This window comes from Rana temporaria, chromosome 3 (genome assembly GCF_905171775.1).
Source record: "Rana temporaria chromosome 3, aRanTem1.1, whole genome shotgun sequence".
NCBI lineage: Eukaryota > Metazoa > Chordata > Amphibia > Anura > Ranidae > Rana > Rana temporaria.
Window position 1 is genome coordinate 11,318,156 of NC_053491.1, and position 23,206 is coordinate 11,341,361.

Consider the following 23,206-nt stretch of genomic DNA (forward strand, 5'->3'; position numbering starts at 1 on the left):
CTCTCAAAATACACCAGAAGTGCCCACTGGCTACTTGACAGCTGTCATCTGGAGAGGAAGGGACGCCTCATTCGATCTTATACCCCTGCAGCTCCCCTGGTGCCCAATGTCTTCAACATCCCAAACACTACACCCTTACATGCATCTCTGCTGCAACTCTAGCACTTGCGATGTGGAGGAGATCAGGCGCTGGGAGAAGATTGGATGAGACCAACGTGCCCCTCTAAATGTGGCAGCCGAAGGGCATATCCCTTCCTTCCCCACCAGGGCTGCCATCAGGGGGGTACAGGCATTACACCTGTAAGCGTGGCCCCCTCACGCTTTCTTTTTTTTTCATTAGAACCTGTAAGGGGCCCGATGGTCCCCTGTGCCCCTTAGGCCTCGTACACACGACCGAACATGTCCGCTGAAACTGGTCCGGCGGACCAGTTTCCGCGGACATGTTCGGTCGTGTGTACGGCCGACCGGACAATTGTCCGGCGGATCGGACAGGTTTCCAGCGGACGAATGTTTCTTAGCATGCTAAGAAACATGTCCGCTGGAAGCCTGTCCGTCGGACATGTTCGGTCGGCCGAAAGCCCTCGAATGCGTCAAAGTGATTTGACGCATGCGTGGAAGCATTTACCTTCCAGGGTCGCGCACGTCGCCGCGACGGCGCGGCCACGTCACTGCGTATCCTGTCCACCCGGATTTCTGTTTGATGGTCTGTACAACCATCAGACAGAAATCTCCGAGCGGACATGTCCGATGAAAACGGTCCGCGGACCGTTTTCATCGGACATGTCCCCTCGTGTGTACGGGGCCTTACAGGCCCGGCTGCCCCCCCCCCCCAAACATTATACTTTTTTTCCTAACACCCTAGAGAATAAAATGGCAGACGTTGCAGTACTTTTTTTCACAGCGTATTTGCGCAACGGTCTTACAAGCGCACTTTTTTTGGGGAAAAAAATACACTTTTTTTTTATAAAAAAAAATAAAATAAGACAACAGTAAGTTAGGCAATTTTTTTTTATACTGTGAAAGATAATGTTACACCGAGTAAATTGATACCCGACATGTCGCGCTTCAAAATTGCGCCTGCTGGTGGAATGGCGACAAACTTTTACCCTTAAAAATCTCCATAGGCGACATTTAAAAAAATTCTACAGGTTGCATGTTTAGAGTAAGGCCCCTTTCACATTGAGGCGTTTTTTATGCGGTACAGCGCTAAAAATAGCGCTGCTATACCGCATGAAAAATCATGCCCTGTAGTGTTCAATGTGAAAGCCCGAAGGCTTTCACACTGAAGCGGCGCGCTAGCAGGAGCGCTCCAAAAGTCCTGCTAGCCGCATCTTTACCGCGGTATAGGAGCGGTGTGTTCACCGCTCCTATACCGCGCCTTCCCATTGAAATCAATGGGAAACCGCGGTAACACCGCGGTAATACTGCCCGCAACGCAGGCGGTGTTAACCCTTTTTCGGCCGCTAGCGGGGGTTAAAACCTCACAGCTAGCGCTGAATATCGCGGTAAATACGACGGTATAGCGGCACTACAAATAGCGCGGCTATACCGTCACCGCGGCTCCACGGCTCAATGTGAAAGAGGTCTTACAGAGGAGGTCTAGGGCTAGAATTATTGCTCTCGCTCTAGCGATCGCGGCGTTACCTCACATGTGTGGTTTGAAGACCGTTTTCACATACGGGCGCTGCTCACGTATATGCGTTCGCTTCTGCGCGCGAGCTCGGCGGGACAGGGAGCTTTAATTTTTTTTCTTATTTATTTTACTTTATTTATTTTTACACAGTTTTTTTTTTAATTGTGTCACTTTTATTCCTATTACAAGGAATGTAAACATCCCTTATAATAGAAAAAAAGCATGACAGGTCCTCTTAAATATGAGATGTGGGGTGAAATTTCCACGGTAGACAAGTGGTTAAGAATTTTTTTGTTTGTTTTTTATTTCGGATCTTTCTTAAACGAGAAGCATTTGTTTTGTGGGCCAAAGAATGGTTTAATCTTCACTCTTCTTGTAAAGCACACGGAGGGCTTAACCAGGGGATTTCTATATATAAATATGCAGGATTTCACACACACAGGATGTGCAGGTCATGGGAGGTCTGGCCGGATAAGATAAAGTGTAGATAATGGGTGGGGGGCAGGTGGGGGGGCGATATGACCAGCCACGGCAATGGATTTGCTTACTTTACAGCTGTGCTCATAAGTTTACACACCCCTGTCAGAATTTAGGATTTCTTGGCCATTTTTTCAGAGAATATGAATGATAACACAAAAACTTTTCTGTCACTCGTGGTTGGTGTTTGGCTGAAGCCATTTATTATCAATCAACTGTGTTTACTCTTTATAAATCATAATCACAACAGAAACGACCCAAATGACCCCGATCAAAAGTTTACATTGATTTTCTCCTGATAACGTGCGCACAAGTTGACACAAAGGGGTTTGATTGGCTATTAAAGGTCACCATCCTCACCTGTGATCTGTTTGCTTGTAATTAGTGTGTGTGTATAAAAGGTCAATGAGTTTCTGGACTCCTGACAGACCCTTGCATCTCTCATCCAGTGCTGCACTGAGGTTTCTGGATTCTGAGTCGTGGGGAAAGCAAGAGAATTGTCAAAGGATCTGCGGGGAAAGGTAGTTGAACTTTATAAAACAGGAAAGGGATATAAAAAGATATCCAAGGAATTGAGAATGCCAATCAGCAACGTTCAAACTAGGGTTGTCCCGATACCACTTTTTTAGGACCGAGTACAAGTACCGATACTTTTTTTCAAGTACTCGCCGATACCGATTACCAATACTTTTTTTTAAATGTGTCCCCATATGCAGCCATGTCCCCCACATATGCAGCCATGTCCCCCACATATGCAGCCATGTCCCCCACAGATGCAGCCATGTCCCCCACAGATGCAGCCATGTCCCCCACATATGCAGCCATGTCCCCCACATATGCAGCCATGTCCCCCCCATATCCAGCCATGTCCCTCACATATGCAGCCATGTCCCCCATATATGCAGCCATGTCCCCCACATATGCAGCCATGTCCCCCCACATATGCAGCCATGTCCCCCCCATATGCAGCCATGTCCCCCATATATGCAGCCATGTCCCCCATATATGCAGCCATGTCCCCCACATATGCAGGCATGTCCCCCACATATGCAGCCATGTCTCCCAATACCTAGATGCCGCCGCCTAGTTAATCAGCGTGCGGGAAACATTACAGCTTTCATTTGAATAGCTGTGTGTTCCCCGCCGCGTATAGACACTCCCCCCTTGCTCGGGATTGGACGGGTGATCTGCACTTTGATAGACAGATCACCCGTCCAATCCCGAGCAAGGTGCTGTGTCTATACGCGGCGGGGAACAGACAGCTATTCAAATGAAAGCTGTAATGTTCTCCGCAAGCTGATTAACTAGGCGGCGGCGTTGCGGTATGCGGCGGCATTGTGGCGGCGGGGGGGGTAAGTATCGGATCTGGCATCGGGAGCATTTGCGGGAGTACTGGTATCGGGACAACCCTAGTTCAAACTCTAATCAAGAAGTGGAAAATGAGGGGTTCTGGTGAAACCAAACCACGGTCAGGTAGACCAACTAAAATTTCAGCCACAACTGCCAGGAAAATTGTTTGGGATGCAAAGAAAAATCCACAAATTACTTCAGGGGAAATACAGGACTCTCTGATAACATGGGGTGTGGCCGTACAAGATGCATATTAATGAGGCACTTGAAGAAAGATGGGCTGCGCAGTCGAGTCTCCAGAAGAAAGTCATTACTACGCAAATGTCACAAAGTATCCGGCTTACAATACGCCAAACAGCACAGAGACAAGACTCAAACCTTCCGGCACAAAGTCATTTGGAGAGATGAGACCAAAACTGAGCATTTTGGCCACAACCATAAACACTACATTTGGAGAGGAGACAACAAGGCCTATGATGAAAGGTCCACCATCCCTACTGTGAAACACGGAGGTGGGTCGCTGATGTTTTGAGGATGTGTGAGCTACAAAGGCACATGAAAAGTGGTCAAAATTGATGCAGAATGTTACCAAAAAATACTGGAGGAACATTTCATTCATCAGCCAGGAAGCTGCGCATGCATGGGACGTACTTGGACATTCCAACATGACAACGATCCAAAACACAAGACCAAGTCCACCTGTCATTGGTTACAGCAGAATAAAGTGAAGGTTCAGGAGTGGCCATCTCGGTCTCCTGACCTCAATATCATTGAGCCCCTCTGGGGAGATCTCAAACGTGCCGTTCATGGAAGACAGTCCAAGAATTTACAGGAACTGGAAGAGGAACGGGGAGCTTTACCATCTGAGAAGATAAAGAGCCTCATCCACAAATACCACAAAAGACTTCAAGCCGTCATTGATGGTAAAGGGGGCAATACACGGGATTAAGAACTGGGGTATGTAAACTTTTGATCAGGGTCATTTGGGGAGTTTCTGTTGCCATTATGATATAAAAAGAGTAAACACAGATGATTGATAATAAATGGCTTCAGCCAGTGGCGGAGCGTCCATAGTGGGCGCAGGAGCGCCGCCCCCTCTCTCCTGCACCCGTCACTCAACAATACATAGATTCATGCATTGCATAAATCTATGTATTGTCGCCACTCCGCCCACTATTCAGGTGGCCTGCCCCCTGTTGAGCGCTGGCCATCTGAATAACAGCGGCGGGTGTGTTTTGGAAGTGTCTATCAGAGCCAGCCTGTGGGCTCTAATCGGCTTCCAAATGGTTAACCAGAGGGCGCACAAGGTGTGCGTTCTTTGGTTAACACTGACACGCGTCTCAGCCAATCAGGTTTACCGGGTCTGGTTACCGGTCACCTGATTGGCTGAAGCGACATCGAGGGAGTGTGGAGGAGGATGGCTGACCCGAGAAAGGTAGGTGCCGGGCAGGGGAACAAAGTGGCGGTATTTTAGGGGGGCAAACTGGCAGTATTTGAGGGGGCAAACTGGCGGCAATTGATGGGCACAGTGGCGACAATTGATGGCACAGTGGCTGCATTTGATGGCACAGTGGCGGCAATTGATGGGCAGTGGCGACAATTAATGGCACAGTGGCGACAATTGATGGCACAGTGACGACAATTGATGGGCACAGTGGCTGCGTTTGATGGCACAGTGACGACAATTGATGGGCACAGTGGCTGCGTTTGATGGAACAGTGGCGACAATTGATGGTACAGTGGCTGCGTTTGATGGCACAGTGGCAACAATTGATGGTACAGTGGCTGTGTTTGATGGCACAGTGGCTGCGTTTGATGGCACAGTGGCGACAATTGATGGGCACAGTGGCTGCGTTTGATGGCACAGTGACAACAACTGATGGTACAGTGGCTGTGTTTGATGGCACAGTGGCTGCATTTGATGGCACAGTGGCTGGGTTTGATGGCACAGTGGCGACAATTGATGGGCACAGTGGCTGCGTTTGATGGGCACAGTGGCGACAACTGATGGTACAGTGGCTGTGTTTGATGGCACAGTGGCTGCGTCTGATGGCACAGTGGCGACAATTGATGGGCACAGTGGCTGTGTTTGATGGCACAGTGGCGACAATTGATGGGCACAGTGGCTGCGTTTGATGGCACAGTGGCGACAATTGATGGGCACAGTGGCGACAATTGATGGGCACAGTGAGGCTGCAATTGATGTGGGTTTTTTTTTTCGTTTTTTTGCGCCCCCCAAAAAATTTTGAGCACCAGCCGCCACTGGCTTCAGCCAAACACTCACCATGAGTGAGAGAAACGTTCTTGTGTTATCATTCATATTCTCTGAAAAATGGCCGAGAAATCCTAAATTCTGCCAGGGGGTGTAAACTTATGAGCACAGCTGTATATCTTCCTCACCCCCAAAAATTGAAGATTTTCCGCGTTCTAAGACCCCCAGAAATGTATAGAAATCTGATCAGCGAGATCGAGAACGCTCCTCTTTCTCGGATGAACGTGTGAAGTGGGTTGGTTTTTGAAGCCATGCCACCGCTTTTCCCCGACTATGATTCAATGCTCTCTCCCGGGAACGCGGCTCGCGCCACGCTGTGAAAGGGGACACCGCTTCCAGGAATGGAGAGAACGATTCCCCAGCAACATTCGGAGAAATAAATATTACATTTACAGGTGTTGACAAGGACTGAACAAACCGCGGCCCCGCTCAGGAAACGCTCCTTCTGCCTCGTCTAACGCAATATGGGAAACGCCATCAAGTTCCAGCCCTGGACCGGGAAACAAAGCCAAGGGACTGCAAACCAGGCGCAACAAACACCCCAACAATCAATTATGATCGATAATAATAATAATAAAAAAAACGTTACACCTTCCTGCCCAGGCCAATTTTCAGCGCTGTCGCAATTTGAATGACAATTGCGCGGTCGTGCTACGCTGTACCCATATTTTTTGATCACATCTGCGATTTATATTTTTTGCGGGAAAAAAAAAAAAAAACGTTTTTCTTTGTTTCTGTAACTTTTTTTGTAAATAAGTATGTTTTTTTCTTCAATGATGGGCACTGATATGGCTGCACTGACGGGCACTGATAAGGCGGCACCGGTGAGGTGGCACTGATAGGTGGCACTGGAATGCGGCACTGATGGGCACTCAAGGGCAGCACTGATGGGTACTTATGGGTGACACTGATGGGCACTCATAGGCAGCACTGATAGGTAGCATGGATGGGCACTGATGAGCACGGGTGGGCACTGATGGACACTGATGGGTGGCACTGATGACACTGATGGGTGGCATTGCTGGGCATCACTGATTTCATTTGTTTCATAATGGTGCCAGTCAGTGCCCATTTGTGGGCACTGATTGGCACATATTGGGCATGTATTGGCATATGTTGATGGCGATGTACCTGGCCATCCACATATTAGGGGCTTCCCTGGTGGTCCTGGCGGCTTTCCTGGTGGGCATCCTAAGGGGGGGGCTGTGCTGATAAACAATCAGCGCAGACCCCCCTGTCAGGAGAGCCGCTGATCGGCTCTCCTTTACCCGCGTCTGTCAGGCGCGAGTGAGGAAAATACGTTCAACGATTCTTCCTGTTTACATCGTGATCAGCCGTGATTGGACACGGCTGATCACGTGGTAAAGAGCCTCCGTCGGAGACTCTTTACAGAGATCGGTGTAGCGGTGTGCCAGACTGATACACCGCACCACCGATCGCCGCGATGCGTGCCCCCACAGGATAACGCAACCACCGCCCGGCCGTCATTTTGCTATAGGCTGATCCGTAAGTGGTTAGGCATCTAGTTGTATTCTCTATGGCTAGATTCAAGTAGCCCGCCGTAAGTTTGTGCGGGCGTAGCGTATGTTATTTACGCTACGCCGCCGCAACTTAGATGGGCAAGTGCAGTATTCACAAAGCCCTTGCTCTGTAAGTTGCGGTGGCGTAGCGTAAATCAGGCGGCGTAAGCGTGCCGAATTCAAATTTGCAAGAGGTGGGCGTGTTTTATGTAAATAAAACATGACCCCACGTAAATGACGTCTTTAACGAACGGCGCATGCGCCGTTCGTGAAAGAATCCCAGTGCGCATGCTCGAAATTCCGCCGCAAATCGTCAATGCTTTCGACGTGAACGTAATTTACGCAAAGGCCTATTTGCGAACGACTTACGCAAAATTTTCAAAATTCGACGCGGGAACGACGTCCATACTTAACATTGCGTACGCCTCATAGAAGCAGGAGCAACGTTGCGCCGGAAAAGCCTTAAGCAAACGACGTAAAAAAATTCCGCCGGGCGCACGAACGTTTGTGAATAAGCGTATCTAGGTCATTTGCATATTCTACGCCGGAAGAGTCACCTAGCGGCCAGCGTAAATATGCACCCTAAGATACGACGGCGTAAGAGACTTACGCCAGTTGGATCTTGGCCTAATTTCGGCGTATCTTGCTTTCTGAATACAGAAAGAAGATACGCCGGCGCAGCTTTGAATTTACGCGGCGTATCTATAGATACGCCGTCGTAAATTCTTTCTGAATCCGGCCCTATGTATACAATGTATTATATACAGCGGCGGTCCGTTCATAGAGGGCGCTGGAGCGCTGCCCCCTCTGGCTCTCGCCCGCCACTGAGTCTAATAACATACATTCATGCATTCCATGAATCTATGTTATTGTTGCCAGCTGCTGCTGGTCTATTTAGGTGGCCTGAAATTGAGCGCCGACCACCTGAATAACGGCAGCTGGTTGGCTGTGCGGAAGTGCCTATCAGAACCAGCGGCTCTGATAGGCTTTCCGTGTACAGCCCTCGTCTCCCGGATGTCTTATCCTCAGAATGTACGGAGGATACGTTCCTTGTATTAGACTGACAGCCGTCTCAGTCAATGAGGTTCGCCGATTCAGGTTATCGGTTACCTGATTGGCTGAAGCGCCACCAAGGCGGGAGAAGACATCGAGGGACGTGGAAGGATTAAGGTAAGTGCATTTTACAGGGCACAGTGGCAACAATTAAAGGGCACAGTGACATGCACAGTGGCAACAATGGGCACAGTAGTGACAATGGGCACAGTGGCGACAATTAAAGGGCACAGTGGTGACAATGGGCACAGTGGCGACAATTGAGGGGCATAGTGGTGACAATTGGCACAGTGGCGACAATTGAGGGGCACAATGGCTGCGTTTGATGGCATGGCACAGTGACTGCGTTTGATGGCATGGCACAGTGACTGCGTTTGATGGCATGGCACAACGGCTGCGTTTGATGGCATGGCACAACGGCTGCGTTTGATGGCATGGCACCGCAGCTGCGTTTGATGGCATGGCATAGTGACTGCATTTGATGTCATGGCACAGTGGTGACAATTGATGGGCACAGTGAGGCTGCAATTTTTTTTTATTTTTTTTTACGTTTGCGCCCCCCCAAAAATTTTGAGCACCAGCCGCCACTGATTATATAATAGATCCTGTATGTATACAATGCATTATATAATAGATCCTGTATGTATACAATGTATTATATAATAGATCCTGTATGTATACAATGTATTATATAATAGATCCTGTATGTATACAATGTATTATATAATGGATCCTGTATGTATACAATGTATTATATAATGGATCCTGTATGTATACAATGTATTATATAATAGATCCTGTATGTATACAATGTATTATATAATAGATCCTGTATGTATACAATGTATTATATAATAGATCCTGTATGTATACAATGTATTATATAATAGATCCTGTATGTATACAATGCATTATATAATAGATCCTGTATGTATACAATGTATTATATAATGGATCCTGTATGTATACAATGTATTATATAATAGATCCTGTATGTATACAATGTATTATATAATGGATCCTGTATGTATACAATGTATTATACAATGGATCCTGTATGTATACAATGTATTATACACTCACCAGCCACTTTATTAGGTACACCTGTTTAATTACTTTGTAACACAAATTGATAATCAGCCAATCACATGGCAGCAAATCAATGCATTTAGGTATCTAGATGTGGTGAAGACAACTTGCTGAAGTTCAAACCGAGCATCGGACTGGGGAAGTAGTGTTTCAAAAACGGCTGATCTACTGGGATTTTGACACACAACCATCTCTCGTGTTTACAGAAAATGGTGGGGAAAGAGAAAATATCCAGTGAGCGGCAGTTGTGTGGAGGAAAATGCCTTGTATAATGTATACAATGGCCCAGATTCACAGAGAGCACGGCGCACATTACGCTGCCATAGGGCAAACACTGTACACTACGCCAACGCAGCACAGAGAGGCAAGCATTGCATTCAGGAAGCCAGTGCTCCCAACGCTACGCCAGCGTGGCGTGGGTTTCGAAGGCACACGCCGGCGTAGGTTGAAGTGGGCGTGAACCCATGCAATTGAGGCGTGACCCCATGCAAATGATGGGCCGAGCGCCAGACAGGTACATATCACGAACTGCGCATGTGCCGTGACCTGGACGCACCCCCATGCGCCTGCTCACAACCACGCCGGCAAAACTGCCTAAGCTACGCCGGATCACTGCGTACGCCATGAACATAACGTACGCCCAGCCAGACACACGTCCAATGCACAATACGCCGGCTTGTGTTCCCTGGTGCAGACCTGTGCATGTCTGTTTCCGGGTTGCACCTCATTTATGGGGAATAACTTTACGCCGGACGTACAACTTACGCGCATCTCGCGTAGCATGCGCCGGGCACACGCACGTTCGTGAATCACCGTATTTCCCTCATTTGCATGTTTGAATGGCTAATCAATGGGAGCGCCACCATGCGCCCAGCCTCAATGTGTGCCCACCCTACGCCGGCGTGAGCAAGCTACGTCGGCGGGGTGTAGCCTGGTTTTAGGCGCATGTCTGTTTGTGGGTCTGGCGCACAGATACGACGGCGCACATTGGCACTTACGTCGGCGTAACTTGTTATACGTCGGCGTAAGTGCTTTGTGAATCTGGGCCATAGTGTCACTGTGGGGAGAATAATTCTTCATTGATGTGAGCCTAGTCCTCGGGTGACACGTGCGACGCGTACAAGAATCTGTTCCCCCATTTGTGGCTCCACCACAAGACAGATGAGTATCGGCGACACATTTTATAAATTCCAATGGAATCGGCTCAGGCGGCGGCACAAGCCGCGATCCTCGCTGCGACTTCTGGAGAACACCGGCAGGAATGCGCCAGGCCCGAGCTCCGGGGTCACCATACTCCACATACTTCCCAAAGTTATTCTCGGGGACGGAGCGAGCCGAGACTTGCCTTGTGTCAGAAAACATTTTTCACGGCCTGCAATCCGCCCGGCAGTCTTGGCCGCGGTCCAAGGGGAACGGAGGCGCGCAAATTCACACTATTGTTTCCATTTAAAAAAAAAAAAACTGGATCCGCAAGGCTGCCCTGCAATTAGTTCAAGAGCAGAATGCATGTCTGAGAGCAACGGGTGGGGGCTGGGCTGCAACTTCCAATGACAATCATAACCCAGACTGATACATTGTAACAACATGAAATGATACACAAAGAAACATTCACTTCCGTAAACTTTCTATAAGCCGCGTTCACGCTTGTGTAGCGATTTTTACGCTCAGTGCCGTCCATTGGTGACGACGCCCCCTCCCCCCCAAACCAGTGAAACTTTGCGACTTCACATTTGTGAATGGCTCAGCGGTGGGGGGGGGGGGGGGGAGGCAGACCGAACTTTCGGGGGAACCTCGCTGCGGGGAAGTCACCCCGGGAAGTGGGGGCGGGTACCTGTCAAAAACAGGTACCCGCTCCCCCCTCTCCCCCAAAAGGTGCCAAATGTGGAAGCGGTGGTGGGGGGGGGGGGGGGGGCAGTTTTGCATGTGAAAAAAATAAATGAAAAGGAGGCGATGACCGTGGTGTGAACTGAACCCCCCGCCAACCGAGGGGGAGGCAGGTTCATGTACGTGATCAGCCTTCGTACGGGTTCGGGGGCGTGTGTGTGTGTGAATGCCCCCTGCTGTGATTGGACACAGCACGTGTTTGGCAGCCAATGATTTGGGCTGAAACCTGCTGATTTGCTGTGTCCAATCACACACAGAGTTCTGCGTTTACAAACACACAGAACTGTGTATACAAAACTGCAATCTGGCTGTTTCTTCTTCCTGCCATGCAGGGAGGAAAAGCAACCAGATAGTTAAAGCGGACCTTCAGCTTCTCTGCATCCTCCTCCCCTCCACTGCACCATTTTTTTTGGCTGGGGCGTGTACTTGGTTTTGATAGGTACCCACTCCCCAGGGGTGGCTCATCCATTAAGGGAGCACGGGCGCCACCCCCTCTATGGTTAACCTCCCCCATGGCTGCCACCCCCTATTCAGGCTTCCGGGTGCCTGAATTACAGCGGCGGGGGTGGGGTGCTTTTTTGAAGCACCTGATTTTAGCCATAGGCTCTAATAGGCTTTGATATAGGGTGGACTTGGAGCGCAGAGCATTGCACTCGGAGACCACCCAGATGTGTTAGAAAAGCGAATATTAATTTGGCTTTTCTAACACTGATTCGCCAATCAGGAAGCTCAGGTCTGTTACCCATTTCCCGTTTGGCTGAATGGTCAGGCGATCCTATTGGACGCCTAGGAGGAGGGGAGGAGACGCACAGGGGAAGCCGCCGTGATTTTAGAAGGAAAGACGACTAAGAAGATGCTGCCAGGTGCCCGTGGCAACCTGTCCACCTGCCCGATGTGCCTGCTGATCTCCGATGTGCCAGTTGGTCTCCGATGTGCCTGCCGATCTCCGATGTGCCTGCCGAACCCCCGAAGTGCCCAGCGATCCCCGAAGTGCCTGCCGAACCCCTGATGTGCCTGCTAATGTCCGATGTGCCTGCCGATCCCCGATGTGCCCACCGACCCCCGATGTGTCAGCTGAACCCCCGATGTGCACGCCGAACCCCGATGTGCCTGCCGATCTCCGATGTGCCTGCCGATCTCCGATGTGTCTGCCGATCTCCGATGTGCCCGCCGATCTCCGATGTGCCCACCGATCTCCGATGTGCCTGCCGATCTTCGATGTGTCTGCCGATCTCCGATGTGCCCGCCGATCTCCGATGTGCCTGCTGATCTCCGATGTGCCCGCCGTCTCCGATGTGCCTGCAGATCCCCGATGTGCCCGCTGAACCCCCGATATGCCTGCCGATCTCCGATGTGCCTGCCGAACCCCTGATGTGCCTGCTGATCTCCCATGTGCCTGCCGTTCTCTGATGTGCCCGACAAACCCCTGATGTGTCTGCCGATCTCCGATGTGCCCGCCGATCTCCGATGTGCCCACCGATCTCCGATGTGCCTGCCGATCTTCGATGTGTCTGCCGATCTCCGATGTGCCCGCCGATCTCCGATGTGCCTGCTGATCTCCGATGTGCCCGCCGTCTCCGATGTGCCTGCAGATCCCCGATGTGCCCGCTGAACCCCCGATATGCCTGCCGATCTCCGATGTGCCTGCTGATCTCCGATGTGCCCGCCGTCTCCGATGTGCCTGCCGTTCTCCGATGTGCCCGACGAACCCCCGATGTGCCTGCCGATCTCCGATGTGCCTGCTGAACCCCTGATGTGCCTGCCGATCTCCGATGTGCCCGCCGAACCCCCGATGTGCCTGCCGATCTCCGATGTGCCTGCTGATCTCCGATGTGCCTGCCGATCTCCGATGTGCCTGCTGAACCCCCGATGTGCCTGCCGATCTCCGATGTGCCTGCTGAACCCCTGATGTGCCTGCCGATCTCCGATGCGCCTGCCGAACCCCCGTTGTGCCTGCTGATCTCCGATGTGCCCGACGATTTCATTTTCATTTTTTAGAACCCCTGTCAGTTCTTTTATCACCAGTGTCCCCGTTAATTAGATTTTTCTTCACTTCCTGTCCCACAGCTAAAACCGGAAGAGAGAGGAAATCCCTCCAGAGCAGCGGAATCCTTGGAACCAGTGTCCCCACTAGAAGATTTACCCTCTATTCCTGTGCTGGTGACAACACAGAATTTGTGGGGGGGGGGGGGGGTTACACGTTCAATAATAATAAGGATAAATAGAGAGGATCAATCTCCCTAATGGGGACACAGACAGCAATAAAAACCGGACAGGGGTTCTAAATGTATTTATCCATGAAATGTACAAAGTCTCCATTAGAGTTCCGTATTGCAGATCAGAGGACGGGGTGGGATGAAGGGATCAGATTGGATGAGGTGGGATGAAGGGATCGGATTGGATGAGGTGGGATGAAGGGATCGGATTGGATGAGGTGGGATGAAGGGATCGGATTGGATGAGGTGGGATGAAGGGATCGGATTGGATGAGGTGGGATGAAGGGATCGGATTGGATGAGGTGGGATGAAGGGATCGGATTGGATGAGGGTGGGATGAAGGGATCGGATTGGATGAGGTGGGATGAAGGGATCGGATTGGATGAGGTGGGATGAAGGGATCGGATTGGACGGGGGTGGGATGAAGGGATCGGATTGGATGAGGTGGGATGAAGGGATCGGATTGGATGAGGTGGGATGAAGGGATCGGATTGGATGAGGTGGGATGAAGGGATCGGATTGGATGAGGTGGGATGAAGGGATCGGATTGGATGAGGTGGGATGAAGGGATCGGATTGGATGAGGTGGGATGAAGGGATCGGATTGGATGAGGTGGGATGAAGGGATCGGATTGGACGGGGGTGGGATGAAGGGATCGGATTGGATGAGGTGGGATGAAGGGATCGGATTGGATGAGGTGGGATGAAGGGATCGGATTGGACGGGGGTGGGATGAAGGGATCGGATTGGATGAGGTGGGATGAAGGGATCGGATTGGATGAGGTGGGATGAAGGGATCGGATTGGATGAGGTGGGATGAAGGGATCGGATTGGACGGGGGTGGGATGAAGGGATCGGATTGGATGAGGTGGGATGAAGGGATCGGATTGGATGAGGTGGGATGAAGGGATCGGATTGGATGAGGTGGGATGAAGGGATCGGATTGGATGGGGTGGAATGAAGGGATCGGATTGGATGAGGTGGGATGAAGGGATCGGATTGGATGAGGTGGGATGAAGGGATCGGATTGGATGAGGTGGGATGAAGGGATCGGATTGGACGGGGGTGGGATGAAGGGATCGGATTGGATGAGGTGGGATGAAGGGATCGGATTGGATGAGGTGGGATGAAGGGATCGGATTGGATGAGGTGGGATGAAGGGATCGGATTGGATGAGGTGGGATGAAGGGATCGGATTGGATGAGGTGGGATGAAGGGATCGGATTGGACGGGGGTGGGATGAAGGGATCGGATTGGATGAGGTGGGATGAAGGGATCGGATTGGATGAGGTGGGATGAAGGGATCGGATTGGATGAGGTGGGATGAAGGGATCGGATTGGATGAGGTGGGATGAAGGGATCGGATTGGATGAGGTGGGATGAAGGGATCGGATTGGATGAGGTGGGATGAAGGGATCGGATTGGATGAGGTGGGATGAAGGGATCGGATTGGACGGGGGTGGGATGAAGGGATCGGATTGGATGAGGTGGGATGAAGGGATCGGATTGGATGAGGTGGGATGAAGGGATCGGATTGGACGGGGGTGGGATGAAGGGATCGGATTGGATGAGGTGGGATGAAGGGATCGGATTGGATGAGGTGGGATGAAGGGATCGGATTGGATGAGGTGGGATGAAGGGATCGGATTGGACGGGGGTGGGATGAAGGGATCGGATTGGATGAGGTGGGATGAAGGGATCGGATTGGATGAGGTGGGATGAAGGGATCGGATTGGATGGGGTGGAATGAAGGGATCGGATTGGATGAGGTGGGATGAAGGGATCGGATTGGATGAGGTGGGATGAAGGGATCGGATTGGATGAGGTGGGATGAAGGGATCGGATTGGACGGGGGTGGGATGAAGGGATCGGATTGGATGAGGTGGGATGAAGGGATCGGATTGGATGAGGTGGGATGAAGGGATCGGATTGGATGAGGTGGGATGAAGGGATCGGATTGGATGAGGTGGGATGAAGGGATCGGATTGGATGAGGTGGGATGAAGGGATCGGATTGGACGGGGGTGGGATGAAGGGATCGGATTGGATGAGGTGGGATGAAGGGATCGGATTGGATGAGGTGGGATGAAGGGATCGGATTGGATGAGGTGGGATGAAGGGATCGGATTGGATGAGGTGTGAGGATATACAAAGTGTATCCGGAGAGACCCCCCCGAATTGCGGTGACGCGGTCCGGGCTGTGGGAACACCCTGGGTGGTCCTTCTCCAGACCGCAGAGACCAATCCTGAGCCCTTCATATCACAAAACGCCACTCGCATTTATTTCTGGAACATTTTCAATCTTAAACATTCTTTCTTCCTCGGCAGCGGCGATTATTTCCGTTGACCTTTTTTTTTTTTTACGAGTCAGAACTTTTTCTCCACATCGCAGAACGCCACACCGATCGCAACCGTTTAACTGTTTAATAACTTTAAAGGCCTAGAGCCCATGTGCCCAACACAAGGCCCAAATCCGCCCCCCCCCCCCCTCATAGTCTCCATTCCCACCTTGTCTCAGCAGTCAGCAGCATAGAGGAGGACAGAACTTCTTCTACAGATCCTGCGCCCGGTGGGGGTGTAATGGTGTTGGGGGATGGGGTATCACCGGTTCAGGCTGGTGGTGGGGGTGTAATGGTGTGGGGATGGGGTATCACCGGGTCAGGCTGGTGGTGGGGGTGTAATGGTGTGGGGGATGGGATATCACCGGTTCAGGTTGGTGGTGGTGGTGTAATGGTGTGGGGTATCACCGGTTCAGGCTGGTGGTGGGGGTGTAATGGTGGGGGGGATGGGGTATCACCGGTTCAGGCTGGTGGTGGGGGTGTAATGGTGTGGGGGATGGGGTATCACCGGTTCAGGCTGGTGGTGTGGGTGTAATGGTGTGGGGGATGGGGTATCACCGGATCAGGCTGGTGGTGGGGGTGTAATGGTGTGGGGGATGGGGTATCACCGGTTCAGGCTGGTGGTGGGGGTGTAATGGTGGGGGGGATGGGGTATCACCGGTTCAGGCTGGTGGTGGGGGTGTAATGGTGTGGGGGATGGGGTATCACCGGTTCAGGCTGGTGGTGTGGGTGTAATGGTGTGGGGGATGGGGTATCACCGGTTCAGGCTGGTGGTGGGGGTGTAATGGTGTGGGGGATGGGGTATCACCGGTTCAGGCTGGTGGTGGGGGTGTAATGGTGTGGGGGATGGGGTATCACCGGTTCAGGCTGGTGGTGGGGGTGTAATGGTGGGGGGGGATGGGGTATCACCGGTTCAGGCTGGTGGTGGGGGTGTAATGGTGTGGGGGGATGGGGTATCACCGGTTCAGGCTGGTGGTGGGGGTGTAATGGTGTGGGGGGGGTGGGGTATCACCGGTTCAGGCTGGTGGTGGGGGTGTAATGGTGTGGGGGGGGTGGGGTATCACCGGATCAGGCTGGTGGTGGGGGTGTAATGGTGTGGGGGGGATGGGGTATCACCGGTTCAGGCTGGTGGTGGGGGTGTAATGGTGTGGGGGGGGTGGGGTATCACCGGATCAGGCTGGTGGTGGGGGTGTAATGGTGGGGGGATGGGGTATCACCGGTTCAGGCTGGTGGTGGGGGTGTAATGGTGGGGGGGATGGGGTATCACTGGTTCAGGCTGGTGGTGGGGGTGTAATGGTGTGGGGGGGGGGTGGGGTTATCACCGGTTCAGGCTGGTGGTGGGGGTGTAATGGTGTGGGGGGGGGTGGGGTATCACCGGTTCAGGCTGGTGGTGGGGGTGTAATGGTGGGGGGATGGGGTATCACCGGATCAGGCTGGTGGTGGGGGTGTAATGGTGTGGGGGGGTGGGGTATCACCGGTTCAGGCTGGTGGTGGGGGTGTAATGGTGTGGGGGGGTGGGGTATCACCGGTTCAGGCTGGTGGTGGGGGGTGTAATGGTGTGGGGGGGTGGGGTATCACCGGTTCAGGCTGGGGGTGGGGGTGTAATGGTGTGGGGGATGGGGTATCACCGGATCAGGCTGGTGGTGGGGGTGTAATGGTGTGGGGGATGGGGTATCACCGGTTCAGGCTGGTGGTGGGGGTGTAATGGTGGGGGGGGGTGGGGTATCACCGGTTCAGGCTGGTGGTGGGGGTGTAATGGTGTGGGGGGGGGGGTGGGGTATCACCGGTTCAGGCTGGTGGTGGGGGTGTAATGGTGGGGGGGATGGGGTATCACCGGTTCAGGCTGGTGGTGGGGGTGTAATGGTGTGGGGGGGTGGGGTATCACCGGTTCAGGCTGGTGGTGGGGGTGTAATGGTGTGGGGGGGTGGGGTATCACCGGTTCAGGCTGGTGGTGGGGGGTGTAATGGTGTGGGGGGGTGGGGTATCACCGGTTCAGGCTGGGGGTGGGGGTGTAATGGTGTGGGGGATGGGGTATCACCGGATCAGGCTGGTGGTGGGGGTGTAATGGTGTGGGGGATGGGGTATCACCGGTTCAGGCTGGTGGTGGGGGTGTAATGGTGGGGGGGATGGGGTATCACCGGTTCAGGCTGGTGGTGGGGGGGATGGGGTATCACCGGTTCAGGCTGGTGGTGGGGGTGTAATGGTGGGGGGGGGGGGGGTATCACCGGTTCAGGCTGGTGGTGGGGGTGTAATGGTGGGGGGGGGGTGGGGTATCACCGGTTCAGGCTGGTGGTGGGGGTGTAATGGTGGGGGGGGTGGGGTATCACCGGTTCAGGCTGGTGGTGGGGGTGTAATGGTGTGGGGGGGGGTGGGGTATCACCGGTTCAGGCTGGTGGTGGGGGTGTAATGGTGGGGGGGATGGGGTATCACCGGTTCAGGCTGGTGGTGGGGGTGTAATGGTGGGGGGGATGGGGTATCACCGGTTCAGGCTGGTGGTGGGGGTGTAATGGTGGGGGGGATGGGGTATCACCGGTTCAGGCTGGTGGTGGGGGGGATGGGGTATCACCGGTTCAGGCTGGTGGTGGGGGTGTAATGGTGGGGGGGGGGGGGGTATCACCGGTTCAGGCTGGTGGTGGGGGTGTAATGGTGGGGGGGGGTGGGGTATCACCGGTTCAGGCTGGTGGTGGGGGTGTAATGGTGGGGGGGGTGGGGTATCACCGGTTCAGGCTGGTGGTGGGGGTGTAATGGTGTGGGGGGGGGTGGGGGATCACCGGTTCAGGCTGGTGGTGGGGGTGTAATGGTGGGGGGGATGGGGTATCACCGGTTCAGGCTGGTGGTGGGGGTGTAATGGTGGGGGGGATGGGGTATCACCGGTTCAGGCTGGTGGTGGGGGTGTAATGGTGGGGGGGATGGGGTATCACCGGTTCAGGCTGGTGGTGGGGGTGTAATGGTGGGGGGGGTGGGGTATCACCGGTTCAGGCTGGTGGTGGGGGTGTAATGGTGTGGGGGGGTGGGGTATCACCGGTTCAGGCTGGTGGTGGGGGTGTAATGGTGGGGGGGGTGGGGTATCACCGGTTCAGGCTGGTGGTGGGGGTGTAATGGTGGGGGGGGTGGGGTATCACCGGTTCAGGCTGGTGGTGGGTGGATATTATTTTTCTTGTAATTGGAGGAATTCTAAAATAATCCTTTTTTCATCCCTATTTGTGACAAAGTAGCGGTTGGGTGATGAGAAGTCGGGTTGGCTCCTCCCACCAGAAGTCACGTTACTCAATAATAAAGGACGGAACGCCGTGCGGTTTTCTATGACTTTCGGTTTGGTTTAAAATAGAAAAAAAAAAAAGGAACCACTCAGGATAGAGAGATGATTCACTACCTAAGTCACCAACCCAGAACAAGCATGCGGCCAGTGAAGCTGGATCTCCTGAACAGCATTTTTTTTTTTTCATTGACTTTTTAACCACTTGAAACCCAGGTGTTCGAAGCCGCTCGGAAATACTCGGAATCACTCGGAAATACTCACATTCCTGAGTGTTTCCAAGCCGTCTCTGAATATTTCCGAGTAATCAGTATGTTTTGCTAGAAAATTTCAGAGAACACCCAAACATGATACAGTGGAACCTCGGATTACGAAAATAATCCGTTCCAGGAGAATGCTTGTAATCCAAAGCACTCGCCTATCAAAGCGAGTTTCCCCATTGAAGTCAATGGAAACAAAGATAATTCGTTCCTCACTGACTTCTATTTCATGCAATACTGCATGTGGCCAGAGTTCGGGGGGGGCGCCAGAGAGACTCTATCTATACCAGTGATGGGCACCCCAGATGTTTTGGAACTACATTTCCCATGATGCCCTGGCACTCTGCAGTGTAGCTGAGCATCATGGGAAATGTAGTTTCAAAACAGGGTGCCAGGGTTCGCCATCACTGCTCTATACAGGCAGAGTCTCTCCGGCGCCCCCAATGGCCACCTGAAGGCGCTGTGTACAAAGATGGGAAAGAGAACGCCTCCCCCAGAAATGTCATTTCCTGCTTGTGTGATTGGCTCACTGAAGTCTGCACTAAGATACAAGTAGACACGTGCAATTCATTCGTTTCTAATTCGTTTAACGCATTTTGGGAAGTTCGTTAATTCAGAATTTTAGTATTTCCGAATTTTTTTCAATTTCCGAATTTTCCCCATTTTTGAATGTTTGAATTTTTAAAATTCGGAAATACGAAAATTCAAAAATTTTCTATTTATTTTTATTTTTTTTGGAAAAAAAAAGTTTTTGGGCTTTTTTCGGAAATTCGATTTTTTTTTTGTTTCATTCGTTATTTTGCTTTTTTTGGAAATTCGGGAAATTCAAAAAATTATTTTCGTTTTATTCGTGTTTTTGCTTTTTACGGAAATTCGGAATTCTGGATTTCCGAAAAAAAACTAAAAAACGAAAGAAACAAATTTTTCGAATTTCCGAAAAAAGAAAAAAAAAAACGAATGAAACTAAAAAAAAAAAGAATTTTTTGAAATTAAAAAACATTTTAATTTGGAAATTTCCCATTTTGAACTTTAGATTTTCGAATTTTAGATTTTCGAATTTTGCAATTTCGAATTTTTTAAATTTCCCATTTTCGATTTTCCGAAAGAAGCAAAAAAAAAAAACGAATGAAGTGAAAACGAAAAAAAATTATTTTTGGAAATTCAAAAAATTCGGAATTTGGAAATTTCCCATTTTTGAAATTTTAGATTTTCGAATTTTCGAGTTTTACCGAATTTCCGAAAAAAAATAAAAACGAAAAAAACGAATTTTTCAAATTTCCGAAAAAATAATTTTTTTAGGAAATTCGAAAAATAGTTTTTTGGGGAAATTCGGAATTCTGAAAAAGCAAAAAAAAAATAGAATAATTTGAATAATTTGATCATTTCCCATTTTTGAATTTTAGATTTTCGAATTTTAGATTTTCGAATTTTGCAATTTCGAAATTTTTAAATTTCTCATTTTCGAATTTCCGAAAAAAGCAAAAAAAAAAAAAAATTTTGGAAATTCAAAAAAATTGGAATTTGATAATTTCCCATTTTTTAACTTTAGATTTTCGAATTTTCGTTTTTTTCCGAATTTCCGAAAAATTCGAATTTCGAATTTTCTATTTTTTCCGAAAAAAAACAAAAACGAAAAAAACGGATTTTTCAAATTTCCTAAAAAAAATTTTTTTTAGGAAATTCGAAAAATTAGTTTTTTTGAAAATTCGGAATTCCGAAAAGGCAAAAAAAAAAACGAATAAAACTAAAAAAAATTTTTTTTTTCAATTTCCGAAAAAAGCAGAAAAAAAAAAAAATTTCGGCAGTGCACATATCTAGATACAAGTCAGATTTTGGGCATCCCCTGCAACAAAAATTTCATTTTTGGTGAGATACTTCCAAATGAAAAAAATCACATCCAAAGGGATGTAGACCCTGCCCACTTTCTCTCATTAGAGCCCTGCAGGTGCAGCAGCTGGTTGATAATGATAAAACCAGTCCCATACAGATTGGACAGAGAAACAAACAGCTTTTCCTTCAGAATAACAAAAGGTCGGAATCTGCTACAAAGTTTGTTAGAATCCCCGCAATGTACAGAGATCACCCACAGGGGGAGTTACACTTCTTTTTTTTTCTTTTCATTTCTTTATTAGATTTTTTCTTATGTTTTACACAGAAAAAAATCAAATAACACAAATTCAGGCGGGGCTGGGCTGCCACTACCGGCCCCACAAATGCGAACTGAGTACAGGGAGGGAGTTACACTTTAAAGTGGAGCTCCACCCAAAAACAGAACTTCCACTTTTTGGAACCCCCCCCCCCCCTCCGGTGTCACATTTGGCACCTTTCAGGGGGGAGCAGATATCTGTTTTATACAGGTATTTTCTCCCAATTCCTGGCATAGATCACTGCGGTGGACGCGGTGACCTACGCCGCGTCCGGCGCCTAATTCCCCCCCTTCTCCGTCTTCTGGGAGACACACAGGTCCGAGAAGACAGCAGCGACCAGCGAGGACGCGCAGCGCGACTCGCGCATACACAGTAGGGAACCAGGAAGTGAAGCTGCCGACATCGTGGGCGCCCTGGACAGGTAAGTGTCCTTATATTACAAGTCAGCAGCTGCACGATTTTTTGTTTACAAGTTTAAATCAGTATTTTTTGCTAGAAAATTACTTATGCAACCCCCCCCCCCCCCCCAAAACATTATATATATTTTTAGCAGAGACCCTAGAGAATAAAATAGCGAACGTTGCAATTTGTTTGGAGATTTTTTTTTTTATAATCAGGGAAACTGGTCCACACACGGACCACAGCGGAAGTGCTTAACGTTCCTCACATGTGTGGTCTGAACGCCTTTTACATAGGCGCGCGCGACTTCGTATGTGTTCGCCATTGCGTGCAAACATGGAGGGATGGGGTGCTTTTAAAAAACAAAAAATCTCCTATTCGTTTTATTTTTACAATGTCCAACTCAGGTTTTTATTTGATGACTTTTACTCCTATTACAAGGAATGTAAACATCCCTTGTGATAGAAATAAGGATGACAGGTCCTCTTTATGGAGAGATCTGGGGGTCAATAAGACCTCACATCTCTTCTTTACCTTTGAAAGCAAAAGATAAAAAAATAAAAATTGATCTTTTTCTTTAAAAAATAAAATAAAAAATTGTTTATTAATTTCCACCCTGGACCGGAAGTGATGTCATGACGTCGCTCTGGTCCTCCAAGGCCATAGAGGCGATCTAGTCTTTGATCACCTCTGTGACCAGCCGGCCGCACCGTCGGATCGTTTCTCAGGAGAGCCGGTGGAGGGGGTTCCTTTGAATATTAAAAAAAAATATTACCGTATATACTCGAGTATAAGCCAAGTTTTTCAGCACATTTTTTGTGTGCTGAAAATGCCCCCCTCAGCTTATACTCGAGTCACCTTTTTTTGATCACCCGGAATTTGGGGTGGCCTGGACCCCAAACTTGGCACACATGTAGCCCCACTCTTCCTCTACAAGTGTGCCAAGTTTGTTGTCTGGGGGACCTAGGGCCGGGGAGCACCGATTTTTCAAACCCGAGCACCCCTTCCATAGACTCCCATGTTAAACTGTAATTTTTCCAGTGATTTTGGGGATGCGGTACTGGCCAGTCGTAGGTCCCCTGGACCCGGAACTTTGCATACATGTAGCCCAATTTCTCCTCTACAAGTGTACAAAGTTTGTTATCTGGGGGACCTACGGCTGGGGAGCACTGATTTTTCAAAGCCGGGCACCCCTTCCATAGACTCCCATGTTAAACATCAGTCTAGTCATGGACACAGTGAGGCGTGGACACAGTGAGGCATGGGCACAGTGAGGCGTGGACACAGTGAGGCATGGGCACAGTGAGGCATGG

At 50.3% G+C, this 23,206-nt stretch overlaps 1 protein-coding gene across 1 annotated transcript in view; it reads right to left on the minus strand.

The window, feature by feature from the left end:
- SMAD3 (SMAD family member 3) overlaps nucleotides 1-23,206 on the minus strand; it is a 159,935-nt gene that overhangs the window by 40,298 nt on the left and 96,431 nt on the right. The window lies entirely within an intron of this gene.